The following is a 21,207-nucleotide window of genomic DNA, read 5'->3' as shown; positions in this document are numbered from 1 at the left end:
TAGATGATTACAGTTAAAAGAATCATCTACATTAATAAACGTGGTAATTGTATTTTGTGGCCAGCGTACACGTGTCTCTAACAAAAGGCTGAGACTCGCGAACACAACCCAAAGGCCGACGCACGCAGCGTATATTACGCAACGGAGCGTCTGGGTACGCCCACCGAAACTCAAATCGCACAATAGCATTGTTTTAGTGGGGGCGGTATAGCATAGCCACGTGATAATAGCACAAATTGATTTCAGTTTTTCCAAAACTTAGTTTAAATACCTTACTTTACTGTAATGCCTCTGGGGACAGCTATCAGACTACGGGAAATGATTTTTCTGATCAGAAAACTATAAGAATGATAGTGGATTGAAAACTGTATGAGTGTATTGAATCCCGCTTTGTGAACTGAGTGATCTGGGTGATCTTTGGTGGAACGTGATGAGCACGGTCTGAGTGAAAACGTGCAACAGAGTGTGATAAAGTTTTCGTTGTATTACGCTCTGGCTGTTTTGGAGCACAGTAGGGAGACTCCAATGATCCTACCATTTATGGGCAACAAGTGTTTATAAGTGGTACGATTGGACCGCACGGTTGTAGGTGTGACCAATAACGCAACGTGATACAAGGTAAATTGCCCTCATACGTGTTGTGGGAAGCACATGCAAGCGTGATTTGTGTAAAGAAAAAGGAAGGGAATTTTCACTGGTCACAGGAAAATCTCTAGAGATAGGGCCTGCAACGGTTACACGTGTCTGCTAGAAGGCGGACCGGAGATACCCGGAGCAGAAGAAGCTGGTGGAAGAGCTTGGAAAACTCCCACCGTAGACTGTGTTTGGTGCATTTTAGGAAGTTTTTCTGTGTAAGGTCCACAATGGAAGCCAAGTGCACAACACAGGGACGTTCAGCAGTCAGGGTTCAGACTGCAGAGGCTTGCAGACCCCGAGGGTCTGCTCGGTTAGTAATGTGGAGGAGGTATGGTCCCCACACTGAGACCTTTTGTGATGAATGGACACGAATGACTGCGGGGGATAAGGCACCATTTCCCGGGATAGGTAGTTTTGACTTAGAGGTATTGCATAATTTAAGGCAAAGGATCTGTCTCATAAAATCCTGGAAACAACGAGTTAAACATGATGATTGTTTGCAGATATGGCTACAGGAAAGTGACATGCAAAGAAATGTAACTTACATACCTAACTTTCATCTTGAGAGGAGAGACATGGCAATGGAGAGGATTATGGTTGCGGAGAAAGGCACAATGGGGTGCGATAAAAGTGCACTTAGTAACTATATTAAGAATGAATGTAACAAACGTAATAAGGTTTATAAAAATGAAAGTGTTAAATGGACAACTATTAACCCATGCAAGTCGCACCCCTTGTTAAACTTTCCTCAGGAACACCAACAAGAAAGTGAGCCCAGCACAATGTCGGAGCCTTTTCCAGCAGCCATCACACAAGACATCCAGGTGGACGCGACCAAATCGGTAAAGACTGTAATCAAACCCCCTAACGGAGGGTCAGGTGAGGTCGTGTCCACAGGTACGTATGGTATTATACATCACACACAAACAAATGTACCTCATATCGTGGAATCAATTCAGAATGACGTTACTGGACTTAATCCTGTCAGGGTAATTGCAGTACCAAATGGGAAAACTGACTCTTCAGGAGTCACTCCTGTCAGGAACATCGCCATGTACTGCCCCTTTTCCCGAACAGAATTAAGAACAATTCTGTCTGAATTTCCTGATCCCAGGAAAGACTTAGTTGCTTGTCAAAAATACATTAGAGTGCTAGGAAACACTGCAGAGCCAAATAACAAAGATTGGAGGACAGTTTTGAGGGCATGTTTACCCCCCGATGTTGATTCATTGAAATTTATCGCTGATTGTAAGCTAGATGAGGAAGTACCACTAACAGACAAGTATAACCAAGATAATGTAAAAAGAATCAATCTACAGTTGAAAGAATATTTTCCTGCAGTAGTAAAGTGGAATAAAATCTTTACAATAAAACAAAAAGAAGGTGAATCCGCATCAGAGTATTTTCACCGGGCTCTGCAGGATATGGCTAGGTACACTGGTATAGATGACATTGAAACTAACGTACACCACAGAGAGGTAGCTGTGTCTGTATTAATGGACAGCTTAAAAGACACACTAAAAATTAGGGTACAAACCTCTATACCTCATTGGAGAGGTATCTCGGTGGCTGCTTTAAGAGAGTCCGCTATCGAGCATGACCAAAATATCCAAAGATCCAGGGAAGCACAGGGAGAACGGTTGATGGTACTGAGCATCCAAGCACTAGAGGAGGCATCAAGTCGACCGGAACCCCAGGCCCCTAGCACATGGAGAAAGCCAAGGATTTGTTATCATTGTAGAAGAGAAGGGCATTATGCCAGCAACTGTAATAACCCACATAAAGTCAGACCCCCTAGACCAAGAAATGAGCAAACTTATAACACACACAATTATAATCAGGGATCTTTTAGGAAGAATTTTGGGCCACACCCATGATATGTAGTCAGGAAAGGTGATCATTAGGACTGATGGTAAGCCTGAGGTAACGGTTAATAAATTGGGAGGTCATTCACTGAAGACACAGGAATGACAAGGTGAAACGTTGTAAATGTATTTGTGAAAAATGTTTTTTTTTTCTCTCTCTCCCCATCTCTGACGATTATTAGTAAGGACTCAAACATTGCATATCCGCTTGGTCTTTGCAGAAGTCTACCAAACCCCAGCATGACCTATCCGCATCAATGTATCCTGGCCAGATACAGACAGTGGAGTAATGCAGGTGCTGGTGGGGAGGGACTGCGCAAGGAAACCATTGGACATGTAGATATGACAGCCTGATGATCTGACAATGTTTTAAAAAAAAAATGTTCGAAAAATGTTTTTTTCTCTTTTCCTATTGCTGGTTATTGTTTATTTATGTAATATATATATGCATATGAATTGTTCTCTCTCTTTTGTTTTTTTATTTTCCTCTCTTCTCACTCATGTTTTCATGGTTTAAAGATGGTATGTCATACTTCAGCTAGACAAATGGTAATGCAAGATTTTTGCTCCTTACAGAAAGATCGCTGGTTTGGAAGAAATATTGCATCACCGGAATGTTCGTTTGGAAGACTGAGAGACAGCACCTTTGAGATGACAGCAGAAAAAGAAGAACAACAAGACTAGAGAACTTAATTATCGTAACAAGTTTCTCTCCCCCTCAAACTGTTTTTCTGTACCCCATTACAAATTTCTTCTTTTCTCCTCCTGTAAGATGGACTTGCCACAAGAGACTGTGATATGGATTTTCCTGTTGACCCTGATGTTGACCAGAGCAGTCTGTTTCGGTGAGAGTACCAGTGAGGTCGAGAAAGAAGTTTTGACACCAGAAAGGTTCCAATGACTAAGACGGAGGTGTAAATTTCCAATAGCAACACAAGCACCGAACAAAGGCGAGTACCGGAAACAATCTAACAGCCATGTTATTTGTAAACATTTTTTTTGGGATTGTTAGCTGAAGAAAACTGTATCTGTAGGCTCTGTGACAACGTAGTTGAGGATGGGTGCATTAAGAAATGCCAATCCAGTTTTAATATCCACATGGACCGGCATCCATTGAGTGACTATCACTCCTTAGTGGGTAGTGTGTGTTAAATCAAACAGATTGTTGGGTATGCTCTCAAGTACCTCAAGGTCATAGCAAATCAGGACTAGTACCATTTCCTTTAACGGTAGGGGAGGTACTTGAGCTAAAGGGTGGGAGACCGGTGGACAGGAGGTTTAATATCTCCAGTCCTCCTAGTTTGAAGCTCCACCAATATCATGTGGATAGATCCCTAATATGTTTTAACATTACCAATCCCCGAACGCCGGGAAGTTGGGAAGTGTCATGGAGCAACCAAACCATGACCTTTTCATATAGAGCAGATAGAATGCCTACAGATACAGAACTTATACGCCACATAGCCAGTAGAGAAAAATCTTTCCGATATAGGTATACCCTAGGAAGTAGGATTACGAGAGTTGGAGAGGTATCAGGATACTGCGCACATATCGTACAAACTGATACGTGTACTAAACAAATGGGAGAATTAGGGGTAGGAGATTTCACATGGAGGATGTGTAATATGGTTATGTCTTACTCCGTCCCATATGTTCTCCCCGATGATGCATATTTCATATGCGGGAGGAAGGCGTATAAGTGGCTTGCCCCAAACTCTGAAGGATTGTGTTATATTGGAAAGGTATTGCCTGAAGTAATGACTGTATCACATGCCAAAATGAAAGATATACACCGTGTTGCCCAAGCTCCTTATACTCATACCCATTACGAGCACGTAGTTAAACGGCACCTGATAGAAAGAACAGAGCATCCGGCCTCTGACATGATCCATGAATCCACCGGGATTCAGTTCCTAATCGCGTTAGATATCACTCGCACCGCTAGAGGAGTGTTGAATTATAAATACATATCTGCGCTCGCAAATTTGTTAGACAATATCACAGAAATGTATGATGACACATTTAGGTATACTGGAAGAGAACTTCAAGCTTATAAAACAGAACTGGTTCAGCATAGAATGATTCTCAATTATCTCACGGCAGTAACAGGTGGATATTGTGTCACACTGGCAACACAGTACGGCGTGAAATGTTGCACATATATTACAAATAGCACCGAGGACCCGGTCGAGGTCATAGACCAAAAGATGGACGATATTCTCCAACTGAAGTGGGAATTTCGCAGGAGACACAATCTCACTCTTGCTGCTGTAGGTAATGAGCTGACTGGTTGGGTGTCATGGTTGAACCCGCGAAATTGGTTCTCTGGTTTAGGAGAATGGGCTCAAGGAGTCATAACGGATGTTGGGAAGTTTCTCCTATGTATCTTAGGTGTTGTTATATCGATTGGTTTGATATTTAGATGCGGTCAGGCTTTAATGAAGTGCAAAAGTAGTACAAGGGTAATGAGTCTGAGGAGTGAGGAAACTGTAATTCCAATGGATTTAATTTATGACCCAAATGTAGAAACAATGATGTGATGAAAATGCGATTTCTACGGTCCGTTTCTTTCACCTGTTTTTCCGTTTTCCTCCAAGGTAAAAAGACCCACTTGGACGAGGAATTTGATGAGCCGATATACAGACAACAGATGGATTAAAGAAGAAGTTTTGACAACCTTATACACAGATTTTTGATGAACTATGCCATAGATCCCCAGTTTCCCTAGAAATTTTAAAATTACGCTAGCCCAACACTTTTGTAAATCTATGGACATTGACAAAGTTTTTGCTCGCACCTTATGGGCTAAAGCACAAAGAAGACTGCAATCAACAGACACCGAACAAGACCTCAACCGACAAATGTACATTAACCTGACATAGAATACCACTGCATTTACCGTAATTATGTCTTTTCTTCATCTCTACAACCTTCAGGTAATTACACACATAGTCGATAGGGAATACAGGCACAGATATCAGCAATCACATATTCCCCCATTCATGTATCATCAACTAAAATGTGCTCCCCATTTTGTTACAACCACAGCCGAAAAGAGCTCGGTAAAGTTTGACAGCCCATCCACAGATCCGTACCACGGGATAAGAAGGAATTCAAATGTATACTTCGCAATACCTCGAAGCTTGATGTACAACACGTACGGCACGATGATACACGACCCCCCCAAACATGGATTCATACACACATGCTTCCGCTATCTCACTAGGTCATACCCTCTTCACACCTTCTCCTCTCTCCTCCCTTACCCAACCATGGAAATGTATTAACCCCTGACATATATTTTTCTCTTTTTGAAATGTTTTAGAAGGTGGCAGTTATTGTTGACTGCCAAAGGGTGGACTGTCAAAGTCAGAAAAATATCTCTATGCACACTACCATATTTGCACCTCATACAGGTCCGTGCTGCGCATGCGTACACTCTCCCGTGCGTGCGCATACTCGCTGTCGCGTGCACCCGCAGGCGCACGATGTGCGCATTTACGGTAGAGTTTATGTGATCGTAGCGTGCGACTCAATCGTTACATATTTTCACTATATAATGTACTTTGTAGATCATGGTCCCTTTGATAGATTCTGAAAGTTTAGTTAATGTAGCATGTTCCTGGACAGAGAGATCCCTCTTTGTATTGTACGAAGGGTCCAACAGGGGTCATACAGTGATGTTTAGTATCCATCGGAAGAGTATTTAATTAGCAATATTCCGGTGTTGGTTTGGAGCGGATTAATCGCTCGTGCGAATAGTTATGGACATAAGAAGTTTATGTCCATTTACTATTATTTGCACTTACTTATCCATGCGGCGGGAAACCTAGTTTCCCACCCACCTGAGCAGTTGGAAATTGTCACAGCCCACCTGTATGAATCAACCTATGACCTTTTGTTATAATGCGAGGAGGAATTCCTGTGTCCAATGAACAATGAGATTGTAGGGACCATTGAATTGTATTGTGTGTGGGGCATAAATAGACAAGCCGATCACATCCAGCTCACTCTTCAACGGTTCTCATTGCTGATAATCGGGAGCTGGATGTCCAGAGGCGCATGCGATCGTTCCCCTTTGTGCGTAAGTTTTCTCCGCAATCATATTGATCTTACTGTTATTGTGAGCCATATCTCTCTCTCTCTCTCTTCTCCTCTTTCTCTCTTATTTTCCCTTAAAACGTAATTGTATTGTATTGTATTTCCCATGTAGTTATCTGGTTAGTTAGTCTATGTTATATTGTAGTGTATGACTTGTATTGTATTAATTCTTTTGCAAGTATAACATTCATAATATATATATAAGGCGTTGGACCCTAAGCACGGTATCTGTGTATTTCTTATAGTGTTAAGTATTCTCAGAGCGTCGGTGACGCTCGAACAGCTTTTAAGTTAATAAGGTTATACTGTGCTGCATTTACACTCTATCACTACACTAAGGTCTTACTGCATAATACACTGTTTATGGTTTAGATATAAAGGTTTAACATTGTGAGCGTCAGCGCCGCTGGTGATCTCCTCGTGGTCCCGAGTGTCCGCTACGCTATAGCGAATCATTACGTTAGTCGGCAGCCAATAGCATGCCTGCCTGTGATCTCTTGGCCGTGAGCGAACGTGACGCTTGAGCGTCTCGACTACGGCTAAGCGATTGTTACGCAACGTGCGTACCCTTACGGTACTCCATACGTAAATAGCGTACAGTGTTCTTAGACCTCATAAAGGGTATTATATAAGATAAATATTTAGCTTTATCACCCTCCTCACAGATTATTAATTCGTCCCCACTGGAATCTACCATCTCAGGTCCCTTTGTACTTTCTGGAGGCAATTGCTGGTGAATGTCTCCACGGAGGAATTGATTATAATTCATTTTGATGAACATAATCTTCTCCACATTTTCTGGAAGTAACCTCATACGCCGATTGCTGACAAGGTGAACTCTTTCGGAGTACACACTGGAGGGTGGGCAACTTAGGTAAAATAAAGCCAGTTTCTGCAAGGGCCTCCAAATTGCCTCTTTTTCCGGCCAGTATACGTACGGACTGTCTGACGTGCCTACTTGGATGCGGTCACTCATATAATCCTCCACCATTCTTTCAATGGTGAGACAATCATATGCAGTGACAGTAGACGACATGTCAGTAATCGTTGGCAGGTCCTTCAGTCCGGACCAGATGTCAGCACTCACTCCAGACTGCCCTGCATCACCGCCAGCGGGTGGGCTCGGAATTCTTAGCCTTTTCCTCGCACCCCCAGTTGCGGGAGAATGTGAAGGAGGAGATGTTGACTGGTCACGTTCCGCTTGACTTGACAATTTTCTCACCAGCAGGTCTTTGAACCCCAGCAGACTTGTGTCTGCCGGAAAGAGAGATACAACGTAGGTTTTAAATCTAGGATCGAGCACGGTGGCCAAAATGTAGTGCTCTGATTTCAACAGATTGACCACCCGTGAATCCTGGTTAAGCGAATTAAGGGCTCCATCCACAAGTCCCACATGCCTAGTGGAATCGCTCTGTTTTAGCTCCTCCTTCAATGTCTCCAGCTTCTTCTGCAAAAGCCTGATGAGGGGAATGACCTGACTCAGGCTGGCAGTGTCTGAACTGACTTCACGTGTGGCAAGTTCAAAGGGTTGCAGAACCTTGCACAACGTTGAAATCATTCTCCACTGCGCTTGAGTCAGGTGCATTCCCCCTCCTTTGCCTATATCGTAGGCAGATGTATAGGCTTGAATGGCCTTTTGCTGCTCCTCCATCCTCTGAAGCATATAGAGGGTTGAATTCCACCTCGTTACCACCTCTTGCTTCAGATGATGGCAGGGCAGGTTCAGGAGTGTTTTCTGGTGCTCCAGTCTTCGGCACGCGGTGGCTGAATGCTGAAAGTGGCCCGCAATTCTTCAGGCCACCGACAGCATCTCTTGCACGCCCCTGTCGTTTTTTAAATAATTCTGCACCACCAAATTCAAGGTATGTGCAAAACATGGGACGTGCTGGAATTTGCCCAGATGTAATGCACGCACAATATTGCTGGCGTTGTCCGATGTCACAAATCCCCAGGAGAGTCCATTTGGGGTAAGCCATTCTGCGATGATGTTCCTCAGTTTCCGTAAGAGGTTGTCAGCTGTGTGCCTCTTCTGGAAAGCGGTGATACAAAGCGTAGCCTGCCAAGGAACGAGTTGGCATTTGCGAGATGCAGCTACTGGTGCCGCCGCTGCTGTTCTTGCTGCAGGATGCAATACATCTACCCAGTGGGCTGTCACAGTCATATAGTCCTGAGTCTGCCCTGCTCCACTTGTCCACATGTCCGTGGTTAAGTGGACATTGGGTACAACTGCATTTTTTTAGGACACTGGTGACTCTTTTTCTGAGGTATGTGTACATTTTCGGTATCGCCTGCCTAGAGAAATGGAACCTAGATGGTATTTGGTACCGGGGACACAGTATTTCAATCAAGTCTGTAGTTGCCTGTGAATTAACGGTGGATAACAAAAACACGTTTCTCACCGCCCAGGCTGCCAAGGCCTGAGTTATCTGCTTTGCAGCAGGATGACTGCTGTGATATTTCATCTTCCTCGCAAAGGACTGTTGGACAGTCAATTGCTTACTGGAAGTAGTACAAGTGGTCTTCCGACTTCCCCTCTGGGATGACGATCGACTCCCAGCAGCAACAACAGCACCGCCAGCAGCAGGAGGCGTTACACTCAAGGATGCATCGGAGGAATCCCAGGCAGGAGAGGACTCGTCAAACTTGACAGTGACATGGCCTGCAGGACTATTGGCTTTCCTGTGTAAGGAGGAAATTGACACTGAGGGAGTTGGTGGTGTGGTTTGCAGGAGCTTGGTTACAAGAGGAAGGGATTTAGTGGTCAATGGACTGCTTCCGCTGTCATCCAAAGTTTTTGAACTTGTCATTGACTTATGATGAATGCGCTGCAGGTGACGTATAAGGGAGGATGTTCCGAGGTGGTTAACGTCCTTACCCCTACTTATTACAGCTTGACAAAGGCAACACACGGCTTGACACCTGTTGTCCACATTTGTGTTAAAATAATTCCACACCGAAGAGGTGATTTTTTTGTCATTTGACCAGGCATGTCAATGGTCATATTCGTCCCACGGACAACAGGTGTCTCCCCGGGTGCCAGACTTAAACAAACCACCTCACCATCAGAATCCTCCTTGTCAATTTCCTCCTCAGCGCCAGCAACACCCATATCCTCATCCTTGTGTACTTCAACAGTGACATCTTCAATTTGACTATCAGGAACTGGACTGCGGGTGCTCCTTCCAGCACTTTCAGCGGGCGTGCAAATGGTGGAAGGTGCCACCTCTTCCCGTCCAGTGTTGGGAAGGTCAGGCATCGCAGCCGACACAATTGGACTCTCCTTGGGGATTTGTGATTTAGAAGAACGCACAGTTCTTTGCTGTGCTTTTGCCAGCTTAAGTCTTTTCATTTTTCTAGCAGGAGGATGAGTGCTTCCATCCTCATGTGAAGCTGAACCACTAGCGATGAACATAGGCCAGGGCCTCAGCCGTTCCTTGCCACTCTGTGTCGTAAATGGCATATTGGCAAGTTTACGCTTCTCCTCAGACGCTTTTAATTTTGATTTTTGGGTCATTTTACTGAACTTTTGTGTTTTGGATTTTACATGCTCTCTACTATGACATTGGGCATCGGCCTTGGCAGATGACGTTGATGGCATTTCATCGTCTCGGCCATGACTAGTGGCAGCAGCTTCAGCACGAGGTGTAAGTGGATCTTGATCTTTCCCTATTTTACCCTCCACATTTTTGTTCTCCATTTTTTAATGTGTGGAATTATATGCCAGTATAAATAGCAATGGCCTACTACTATATATACTGCGCACAACTGAAATGCACCACGGGTATGGATGGATAGTATACTTGATGACACGGAGGTAGGTAGAGAAGTGGCCTACTGTACCGTACTGCTATATATTATATACTGGTGGTCAGCAAACTTTGCAAAACTGAAATGCACCACAGGTATGGATGGATAGTTTACTTGACGACACAGAGGTAGGTAGAGCAGTGGCCTACTTTACCGTAATGCTATATATTATATACTGGTGGTCAGCAAACTGTGCAAAACTTAAATGCACCACAGGTATGGATGGATAGTATACTTGATGACACAGAGGTAGGTAGAGCAGTGGCCTACTGTACCGTACTGCTATATATTATATACTGGTGGTCAGCAAACTGTGCAAACCTTAAATGCACCACAGGTATGGATGGATAGTATGCTTGACGACACAGAGGTAGGTAGAGCAGTGGCCTATTGTACCGTACTGCTATATATTATATACTGGTGGTCAGCAAACTGTGCAAAACTTAAATGCACCACAGGTATGGATGGATAATATACTTGACGACACAGAGGTAGGTAGAGCAGTGGCCTACTGTACCATACTGCTATATATTATATACTGGTTGTCAGCAAACTGTGCAAAACTGAAATGCACCACAGGTATGGATGGATAGTATACTTGACAACACAGAGCTAGGTAGAGCAGTGGCCTACTGTACCGTACTCCTATATATTATATACTGGTGGTCAGCAAAAATATGCACTGTACTCCTACTATATACCACAATGCAGCACAGATATGGAGCGTTTTTCAGGCAGAGAACGTATAATGCTGGTGGTCACTGGTCAGCAAAACTCTGCACTGTACTCCTCCTATATAATACTGCTGGTCCCCAGTCCCCACAATAAAGCAGTGTGAGCACAGATATAAGCAGCACACTGAGCACAGATATGGAGCGTTTTTCAGGCAGACAACGTATAATACTGGTGGTCACTGGTCAGCAAAACTCTGCACTGTACTCCTCCTATATAATATACTGGTGGTCCCCAGTCCCCACAATAAAGCAGTGTGAGCACAGATATATGCAGCACACTGAGCACAGATATGGAGCATTTTTCAGGCAGACAACGTATACTGGTGGTCACTGGTCAGCAAAACTCTGCACTGTACTCCTCCTATATAATATACTGGTGGTCCCCAGTACCCACAATAAAGCAGTGTGAGCACAGATATATGCAGCACACTGAGCACAGATATGGAGCATTTTTCAGGCAGACAACGTATACTGGTGGTCACTGGTCAGCAAAACTCTGCACTGTACTCCTCCTATATAATATACTGGTGGTCCCCAGTACCCACAATAAAGCAGTGTGAGCACAGATATATGCAGCACACTGAGCACAGATATGGAGCGTTTTTCAGGCAGACAACGTATAATACTGGTGGTCACTGGTCATCAAAACTCTGCACTGTACTCCTCCTATATAATATACTGGTGGTCCCCAGTACCCACAATAAAGCAGTGTGAGCACAGATATATGCAGCACACTGAGCACACATATGGAGCGTTTTTCAGGCAGACAACGTATACTGGTGGTCACTGGTCAGCAAAACTCTGCACTGTACTCCTCCTATATAATATTGCTGGTCCCCAGTCCCCACAATAAAACAGTGTGAGCACAGATATATGCAGCACACTGAGCACAGATATGGAGCGTTTTTCAGGCAGACAACGTATAATACTGGTGGTCAGTGGTCAGCAAAGCTCTGCACTGTACTCCTCCTATAATACTGCTGGTCCCCAGAATAAAGATATGCAGCCCCCTGAAACAAAGTGAGAGGACGCCAGCCACGTCCTCTCACTATCATTTCCAATGCACGAGTGAAAAATGGCGGCGACGCTCGGCTCCTTATATAGAATCCGAATCTCGCGAGAATCCGACAGCGGGATGATGACGTTCGGGCGCGCTTGGGTTAACCGAGCCATACGGGAGAATCCGAGTATGCCTCGGACCTATGTAAAATGGGTGAAGTTCGGGGGGGTTCGGTTTCCGAGGAACCGAACCCGCTCATCTCTACTTGAAATGTGAGCATTTACAAACGTTCGGGATTTATTCATCGTTTTTAAAGATCATGGAATACCTTCCACTTGCTATATATATATATATATATATATACGGCACTCACAACCAGAGAGTGCCAGAAAAGGAGATTTAGCATGAAATATGGGAAGTAGTTTCTAACGGATGCTGTTGCCCAGAGTGAGTGGGAAATACAAAGTGGAATCAAGGTGAGCAGTCCAATTATAAAACAGACTGCCCCAGAGGAAATATAGATAAGGTAAAGTTTGTAGGGAATGCCTCAGGATGGTCTCATGATGTGCACAGTGTAGAAAACAGCTTGAGGGAATGTACTCACAGCACCTCAGAGCAGACCAGAGAATAGTATGTACCTGTTGTATACCAGATGCTGCCAGATGAGGAGGTAGCTGCATTGTCTACTACCTCCGCTATTTGTCAAGTGCACGTTTTGCCCTAGGGGACTTTGTCAATGGATGCCTTCAGATGCCATTGACAAAGCAGCATTATAAAAACATGTGCAAATTTGATATCTTGATGAAGTCCTTGGCTAATGATGAAACGCGTTGATGAGGATTTGCTTTGCTTTGAACTGTTGAGATTTTTAATGGAACCAACACAATTATTTTTATTAATCACTGGAGCTATATTGAGAAACACCAGCTATCATTCTATGAGTAACACTGCAGACACAGTGTGTTAGGCAGATGGAGTAGACCCACTGTGGCTTTTAGCTTATAATCAGGAGCACCGAATGGTGGCAGAGGAGGAGGATTCCCACTGCCCTGGCTTCTGGCTCACAACCAGGCACTCTGAACAGAGTCGATGAGGAGACCCGCCACCGTGACTTTTGGCTCCTAACCAGGTGCAATGAACAGGGGTGGCCAGCTGCCATACTACCATCGGGCAATAAGCAGCAGAGCGTCAGTGATAGGTGCCTGTGATTCAACAGATTTAGTGAACATCTAACCAAGTTACTCCACCGTAACCAGCCAGCATGTACCGGAGCTTGTTCACTGTACATACTCATGGATTGCTGTTGTGATCTTTTAAATATAAGAAAATTATACCAGCCCCAGGGTGAGTTGAAAGAAACCAATTGAAAGGTTCCATGTACTGTTATTGAACTTTTAGATACAATGTGACATTCTGTCTATTTGAATAAGCAATAAAAAAGGATCCAAGACAGATCCGAGATTTATAGTCTTTATATATATATATATATATATATATATACACACACACAAGGTGGTCCTGCACTCTCATCTATACGAATTTAATGAAAGGGGTGCTCCCAGTGGATTTCACCTAAGTTCGGCAGGTCCACAATAATACAAAGAGTTTCAGATGCCTGGGGGGCACTCTCCATATCTAAAAAGTCCAATGGTTCAGTGTTTCATAAATGGCTTTAATCGGTCCATGTTTCAATTCTACAGCAAGAATCTTTTTCAAGACAAGCCTCATTCATTTTCACAAGGTTAAATTCAATTCAGCAAACAGACAGCTGCCAAAAATGAAAACATATAACATAAAATCAGTCTCACCAGCCCAAACATTTCACACCAACACCCTAGGGTATATCATAGATTCAAGTAATGTGAAATATCGTATAATGCTGCACCGAAAATAAATGAGTGAAAGAAATGACCACCAAGGTGAAGAAACACCAATAGTCACAATCTCCACAGTGTCATACTCACTAATGAGAATTCCAGTAGCTCCAGAGCAAAAAAGGATTAAATAATGTGAGCAAGTGCATTAATCCACAAGTCCTATGAGGGAGATAAATTCATAATCTATAATGAACCAAACAGCTCACTAATCAGTCCCATTTAAAAAATCACCAGGGGAGATGGAATACTCACTATATACAGATGACCAAATTAAACCAATCTCCAAGTCATTCAACAGGTCCATGGACCATCTAAAGGCATACAAACTATAGAATATAAAATACAGAAACAAAATCCCTATGTCCTTAAACATCAAATCCAACAATGGTCTAATAGACTAATATAATAATCTCAAATGTTTACTCACAAACAGGTAGTCAGCTTCGGCTAGCACACCCTGGAGCTGTGTGCTAACCCCTCATCTAACAAGCTTTATATAGGAGAGTGACAGGAAGTGTGGATGGCATTAGCTGATGCAGTGCAAACCAACTCCATGTCACCATAATCACCTCAAATATTCACAACAATCGTAACCCAACTGTAGGACCAATAGCCCCAAGAGCTATAATAGCTAAAATCAGGTATAGAACACCACTCAGCGGTATGAAGCCGCTGTCCACGGCGGTGTGCATTCAAACTACCAGAAACGCCATGCGTTCCACGGACCAGAAGTGAGCGCCGAATAGAAACCAACAGAGACACAGCTAAACTATATTAAATTGTACAGTAGCAGCACTATATTCGTCCACATATACACGTCTGCTGCACACTTAGCCTCAATAAGGCAACATAGAAAATAGTAATGACAAAGCCACACAAAGAAATTTATTTAATCAACAGCAGGGGAACGTGGAGCGCAGCCCACTAGCTGGAAGTAAAGGGTGCTATGCATTCCACTATTAATAGGAGGGCACAAACTGCACAATAAACACATACTCAGCTATACACATTCCTGCTCCTATCAACTCCAGTCCTATGTCCATTAACTCCATAATAGTAAGGCTGCCTGATCACTCCATAGTCCAGTCCTATATCCATTACTCCATAATAATAAGGCTGCCTGATCACTCATTTAATTTCGGTGCAGCATTATACAATATTTCACATTACTTGAATCTATGATATACCCTAGGGTGGTGGTGTGAAATGTTTGGGCCCGTGAGACTGATTTTATGTTATATGTTTTCATTTTTGGCAGCTGTCTGTTCGCTGAATTGAATTTAACCTTGTGAAAATGAATGAGGCATGTCTTGAAAAAGATTCTTGCTGTAGAATTGAAACGTCGACTGATTAAAGCCATTTATGAAACATTGAACCATCTGACTTTTTTGTCTATGGAGAGTGCCCCCCAGGCATCTGGAACTCTGTATATATATATATATATATATATATATATATATAAAATATAAATACAGTTATTGTTGCATTGTTCGATCCTTAAATATGTGTATCTTTAAAAATAGATCTGAGTCCATGGTTATATTCCATTAATTCACAGCAAGAGCATTAGCCCCATTTCCATAAAATGTATGTTGTTTAAAAAACATTTTTTGTTTTAAATGAGAAGCCAATTATGTGGTTTCTGTGAATAGGTGTACGTGTATATGAACTTTCTCAGTGCAGAGTAGAGAATAGGATGTACCTGTTGTATGCCAGATGAGGTGCTGCCGGATGAGGAGGTTGTTGCATTACCTACTACCTCCACTGTTTGCCAAATGCATGTTTCGCCCTGGGGAGCTGTGTCCATGGATGCCATTGGATACCATTTATATAGCAGCATTTTCAAAAGATGTGCAAACTTACATATATTGCACTGCCCACATTTATAAAAACCTGTTCATTGTAGTTTCCATTTTCTTTAATTTCTACCGGTTTTAGTGGTAACATACTAGTTGCCAGGATATTCTTCAGGTTTCTTTCTTTTTTTAAAATAACATGGGATTTCTCTGGCAGTACTTTACAAAGTATAGCATCTGTCTTAAGAACATCCTAATGTCTCAATAATGATTTTCTTATTGATTTCTCTTCATTAATATATGTTGTAATAAAACTAAGGTTGGACTATTTCTTATTTTTTACTTTATATTCAATTAAATCCTTCCTACCTGTATTCATAACCGCAAATAGATTATTCAATAAATTCTTGGGGATATTCTCTGTCACAGAATCTATTGGCACACAAAGCCAATTGCTCCTCACACATTTATGACTATGAGACTGAAAAGAAAATAATTTTAGGAGATGTGAAATCATATAAACTTTTAAAGAAAGAACCTACAGAGTCTTATGTATCATAAATATGAGTTATCTTGATGAATGGTCTCAGGAAAGAGAGTATTAATAGAGAAGAATATGAATATTTGATGCAGGACCATCCAATAATATCAATATTCTATTATATTTCCAAAATTCATAAAAATTTGGAATACCCACTGTTAGGGTCTCCTGCCCTGTGCTGCCACGTCGTCATGGCAACCGGGAGACAAGTGCTAGTGGAGTAACCTGAGCGCAGCTGATACTCCGGTTCGGGTCTTTTGCTGTGCAGTGGTTATAGGCTCTGTGCACGGCAGGGGATCCGGTGCTGGTTTTTGTGCTCACAGTCTGTGAGGTCTGAGTGGGGCGTGGACAGCACCTGCTTTATAAGGCCTCTTTTCAGGGTAAGCAGATGCTGCTGAATCTTTGTTGGTTAGTCAGTTCATGAAAGTTAGCCAGTACTGTGTAGCTTTGTATTTGTTTGTTGCTTACTGCAAATAGGCCTGGGGATTTGGTATTACACTCTGCCAATCCAGACCTAGCAGTAAGACTGGAGTCAGTCGTTTAGCTTGCTGGGGTTCTGTTACTACTCTGTGAACTTAGCAAGTTTGCGGCTGTATTCTAAGACTTGCCTGTCTAATCCTGTCTCACTGTGCTAGGTGTCAGGGGTCAGTTTAGTGGCAGTAAGCTAAAACCTGTGCACTGCAAGTGAGAAATAGGATTGTGGAGACTCTCCTTGTGTCTATCATTCCATCTCTGACCAAGGAGTTTACTGCCACACCCGTTGGTAACCCTTTAGGGTTTTGCTGTTGCCCTTAGCAACAGCATTTCGGGTTCTCTATGTATTAAAACACAACATCTTGCTTTTTCCATCTGTGCAGTTCTAATACAAGGGAGATACCCAGTTCCTTAGCCTCTGGGCTTCTCTGTTCACTTTGTGTGTATTTTGTTACCCTATTACCTTCTGTGTACTTTATGTCATATTCCCCAGTTTGTCTGTGAGTCCATTTGTTTTGCATAACAGTTCAAACACCAGTACATTCCTGCAGACACTGGAGTGCATAACAGTTCTGACACCAGTACTTTCCTGCAGGCACTGGTGTGCATAACATATTCAGCAGCCCAATACTCCTGTTGAAATTTTGTGGGAATATGGAGCATACCCCTCAAAATACGTTGCAACAGGTGGTCGATCAGGTGCAGGTCCTGACTCGACAATTTAATGATTTGTCCATTAAAATGCACACCTCCCAGGCTGCTGGTGGAGCTCCCGCAGCAGCAGCACCTGCAGGGGTTAAGGAGCCGAAAGTAAATCTCCCGGATCGTTTTTCTGGAGATCGCTCGCAGTTCTTTTGTTTCAAGGAGAGCTGCAAGCTATACTTCCGGCTTAGGCCTCAGTCTTCTGGGTCGGAGATTCAGCGGGTGGGCATAGTGATTTCCTTGCTACAAGGAGACCCACAGGTCTGGGCATATGGGTTGCAGCCTGACTGTCCGTCGCTTAAAAGTGTTGATGCTTTTTTTACGGCACTGGGCATGTTGTATGATGACCCTGACAAGACGGCCTCAGCCGAGGCTCAGATTTCGATCCTTAAGCAAGGGCGAAGGCCAGTTGAGGTTTACTGTACGGAGTTTCGGAGGTTGGCCCATGATACCCAGTGGAATGACCCAGCCCTGAGACACCAGTACCGAAGAGGTCTTTCTAACCAGATAAAGGACCAACTGGTACAATATCCCTTGCCTGATAGCTTGGATCAGCTCATGCAGTTATCCATCCGGGTGGATAGACGGCTGAGAGAGCGTAGGCTTGAAAGGGAGACTGAGATTTCCTTCCTTCCCAAGGGAACCTCAGACTCTGAGGAATTTTCTGAGGAGCCTATGCAGATTGGGGCTACCCGCCTCTCCTCGCGTGAGAAGACGCGGAGGAGACAGCAGGGGTTGTGTTTGTACTGTGGGAATAAAGGTCATGTGGTAGTATCATGCCCAGAAAAGCCGGAAAACTTCAGGGCCTGAGGGTGATGGGAAATATCCTGTCAGGCCAGAAGTCAGAATTTCCCAAGAAGACTTTTATCATTCCGGTGACCTTGAAGATCCTCGGTCAAACTGTCAAGACTGAGGCCTTTGTGGACAGTGGGGCCTACGGGGTTTTTATGGACCGCCAATTCGCCCTGAAACACTCTGTTCCCTTAGTACCCTTGGCATCGGAAATTGAGATTTGTGGGTTAAACGGGGAACCATTATCCCAAGGTAAAATTACCTCTTGCACTAGCCAGATTTCTTTGTTTATTGGAGCCACACACTCTGAAAAATTGTCCTTTTATGTGACTGTCTGTACTTTTGCCCCATTGGTGTTGGGGTTACCCTGGTTAAGGGCCCACAATCCTCAATTTGACTGGGTCTCTGGGGAGATTCTTAGTTGGGGTACTGATTGTTTCAGGAGTTGCTTGAGCCTTCCAGTCAGGCTCTCGCAGCTAAGTTTGCCAGGATTGCCAGGGTGTTATGCAGATTTTGCGGACGTGTTCTCCAAAAAAGTTGCAGAGGTACTACCTCCCCATCGCCCCTATGACTGTGCCATTGATTTGTTGCCAAATGCTAAGCTTCCCAAGAGCAGGTTGTACTCCCTGTCACGTCCTGAGACTCAGGCTATGGCAGAGTACATTCAGGAGAACTTGGCTAAGGGATTTATCAGACCTTCACAGTCTCCAGTTGGGTCGGGGTTCTTCTTCGTGGGTAAAAAGGACGGTTCGTTGCGACCCTGCATCGACTTCAGGGAATTGAACCGTATCACGATTAAAAACTCATACCCACTGCCTCTCATTTCGGTCTTGTTTGACCAGCTTCGTACTGCCACCATTTTTTCTAAGATTGACCTACGCGGTGCGTACAATCTAATCCGAATAAGAGAGGGGGATGAATGGAAGACTGCCTTTAATACCCACTCAGGGCATTATGAATATTTGGTGATGCCTTTTGGGCTCTGTAATGCCCCGGCAGTCTTCCAGGATTTCATGAATGATGTGCTCAGGGAATATTTGGATAGATTCTTAGTTGTATACTTAGATGACATCCTAATCTTCTCCCATTCCCTGGAGGAACATCGGAAGCATGTACGCTTAGTCCTCCAGAAACTCAGAGACCACCGGCTTGGGGCGAAGCTGGAGAAGTGCGAATTTGAAGTTCAGCAAATCGCATTTCTAGGATATATTATCTCCCCAGAAGGTTTCCAAATGGAGGGTTCCAAGGTACAGGCAGTCCTGGATTGGGTGCAGCCCACTAGTTTGAAGGCGCTTCAGCGTTTCCAGGGCTTTGCAAATTTTTATAGACGATTTATCGCTGGATTTTCGTCTATAGTGGCGCCCTTGGTGGCACTCACTAAGAAAGGGGCGGATGTTGCTCACTGGTCTTGTGAGGCTAAAGCGGCTTTTGCCCGTCTCAAAAGGGCATTTGTTTCGGCCAAGGTGCTGCGACACCCAGATCCAGAGCGTCCTTTTGTGGTGGAGGTGGATGCCTCTGAGATGGGTATTGGGGCAGTGCTTTCTCAGATGGGAGTGTCTGATAATCGCCTTCATCCCTGTGCTTACTTTTCCCGTAAATTTTCGCCTGCCGAGATGAATTATGACGTGGGTAACCGGGAATTGTTGGCTATTAAGGATGCACTCGAGGAGTGGAGACACTGGCTTGAGGGGGCTAAGTTTGTGGTCTCAATTCTCACTGACCATAAGAATCTGGCATATTTAGAGTCAGCGAAGCGTCTCAATGCCAGGCAGGCACGATGGGCTTTGTTTTTTGCTCGCTTTAATTTTTTGATAACATATCGCCCTGGGTCAAAAAACATCAAGGCTGATGCGCTCTCGCGGAGTTTTGCTCCAATCCAGGAGACCACCGAGGAGCCGTTGCCCATTGTTTCCCCATCATGTATTAAAGTGGGCATTACCCAGGACCTCTTATCATTAGTCCTTAGAGCACAGGAGCAGGCTCCTCCAGACCTTCCGGTAGGTCTTTTGTTTGTGCCTCCTAGGTTAAGACAGCGAGTGTTCCTGGAATTCCATGCCAAGAAGTCGGCAGGTCACCCGGGTATTGCCAGAACTCGGGAGTTGCTATCTAGGGCGGTGTGGTGGCCCTCGGTGGCTAAGGATGTGGATCAGTGGGTTCGGGCATGTGACATCTGTGCCCGAAATAAGACTCCTAGAGGGGTTCCTGTTGGCCCATTACATCCACTCTCTATCCCATCTAAGCCATGGACCCACATTTCAATGGATTTTGTGGTGGACTTGCCCAAATCCTCGGGGATGACAGCCATCTGGGTTGTCGTTGACAGGTTTTCGAAGATGGCGCACTTCGTTCCACTGGTTGGGCTGCCATCAGCCAGACACCTGTCTGAATTATTTATGCTGCATGTTGTGCGTCTCCACGGGTTGCCACTTGATGTGGTCTCTGACCGCGGATCCCAGTTTGTGGCCAAATTCTGGAGGGCATTTTGTTCCGATCTCCAGATTTCTGTCAGCTTGTCGTCAGGCTACCATCCGCAGTCTAATGGGCAGACTGAAAGGGTGAACCAGTCCTTGGAGCAGTTCCTCAGGTGTTATGTCTCCAAGTGTCAGACTGACTGGGTTGCTCATCTGTCCATGGCGGAGTTTGCCTATAACAACGCGGCTCACTCTGCTACAGGGATCTCTCCCTTCCTTTGTGTGTATGGGCATCATCCTAAGGCCAATTCTTTTGACCCCCTGGACTCCACGCCTGGTGGTTCCTCTGTGGTTTCGGTCCTTAGAGGTATTTGGCGGAAAGTGAAGAAAGCCCTTGTGTCTGTGTCATTAGTGACCAAAAGGGTTTTTGATAAGCGGAAAAGACCCTGCAGCTTCAAATAAGGAGACTTC

Source organism: Pseudophryne corroboree, chromosome 5 (genome assembly GCF_028390025.1).
Source record: "Pseudophryne corroboree isolate aPseCor3 chromosome 5, aPseCor3.hap2, whole genome shotgun sequence".
NCBI lineage: Eukaryota > Metazoa > Chordata > Amphibia > Anura > Myobatrachidae > Pseudophryne > Pseudophryne corroboree.
Note: the sequence above shows the minus strand (reverse complement) of the source record.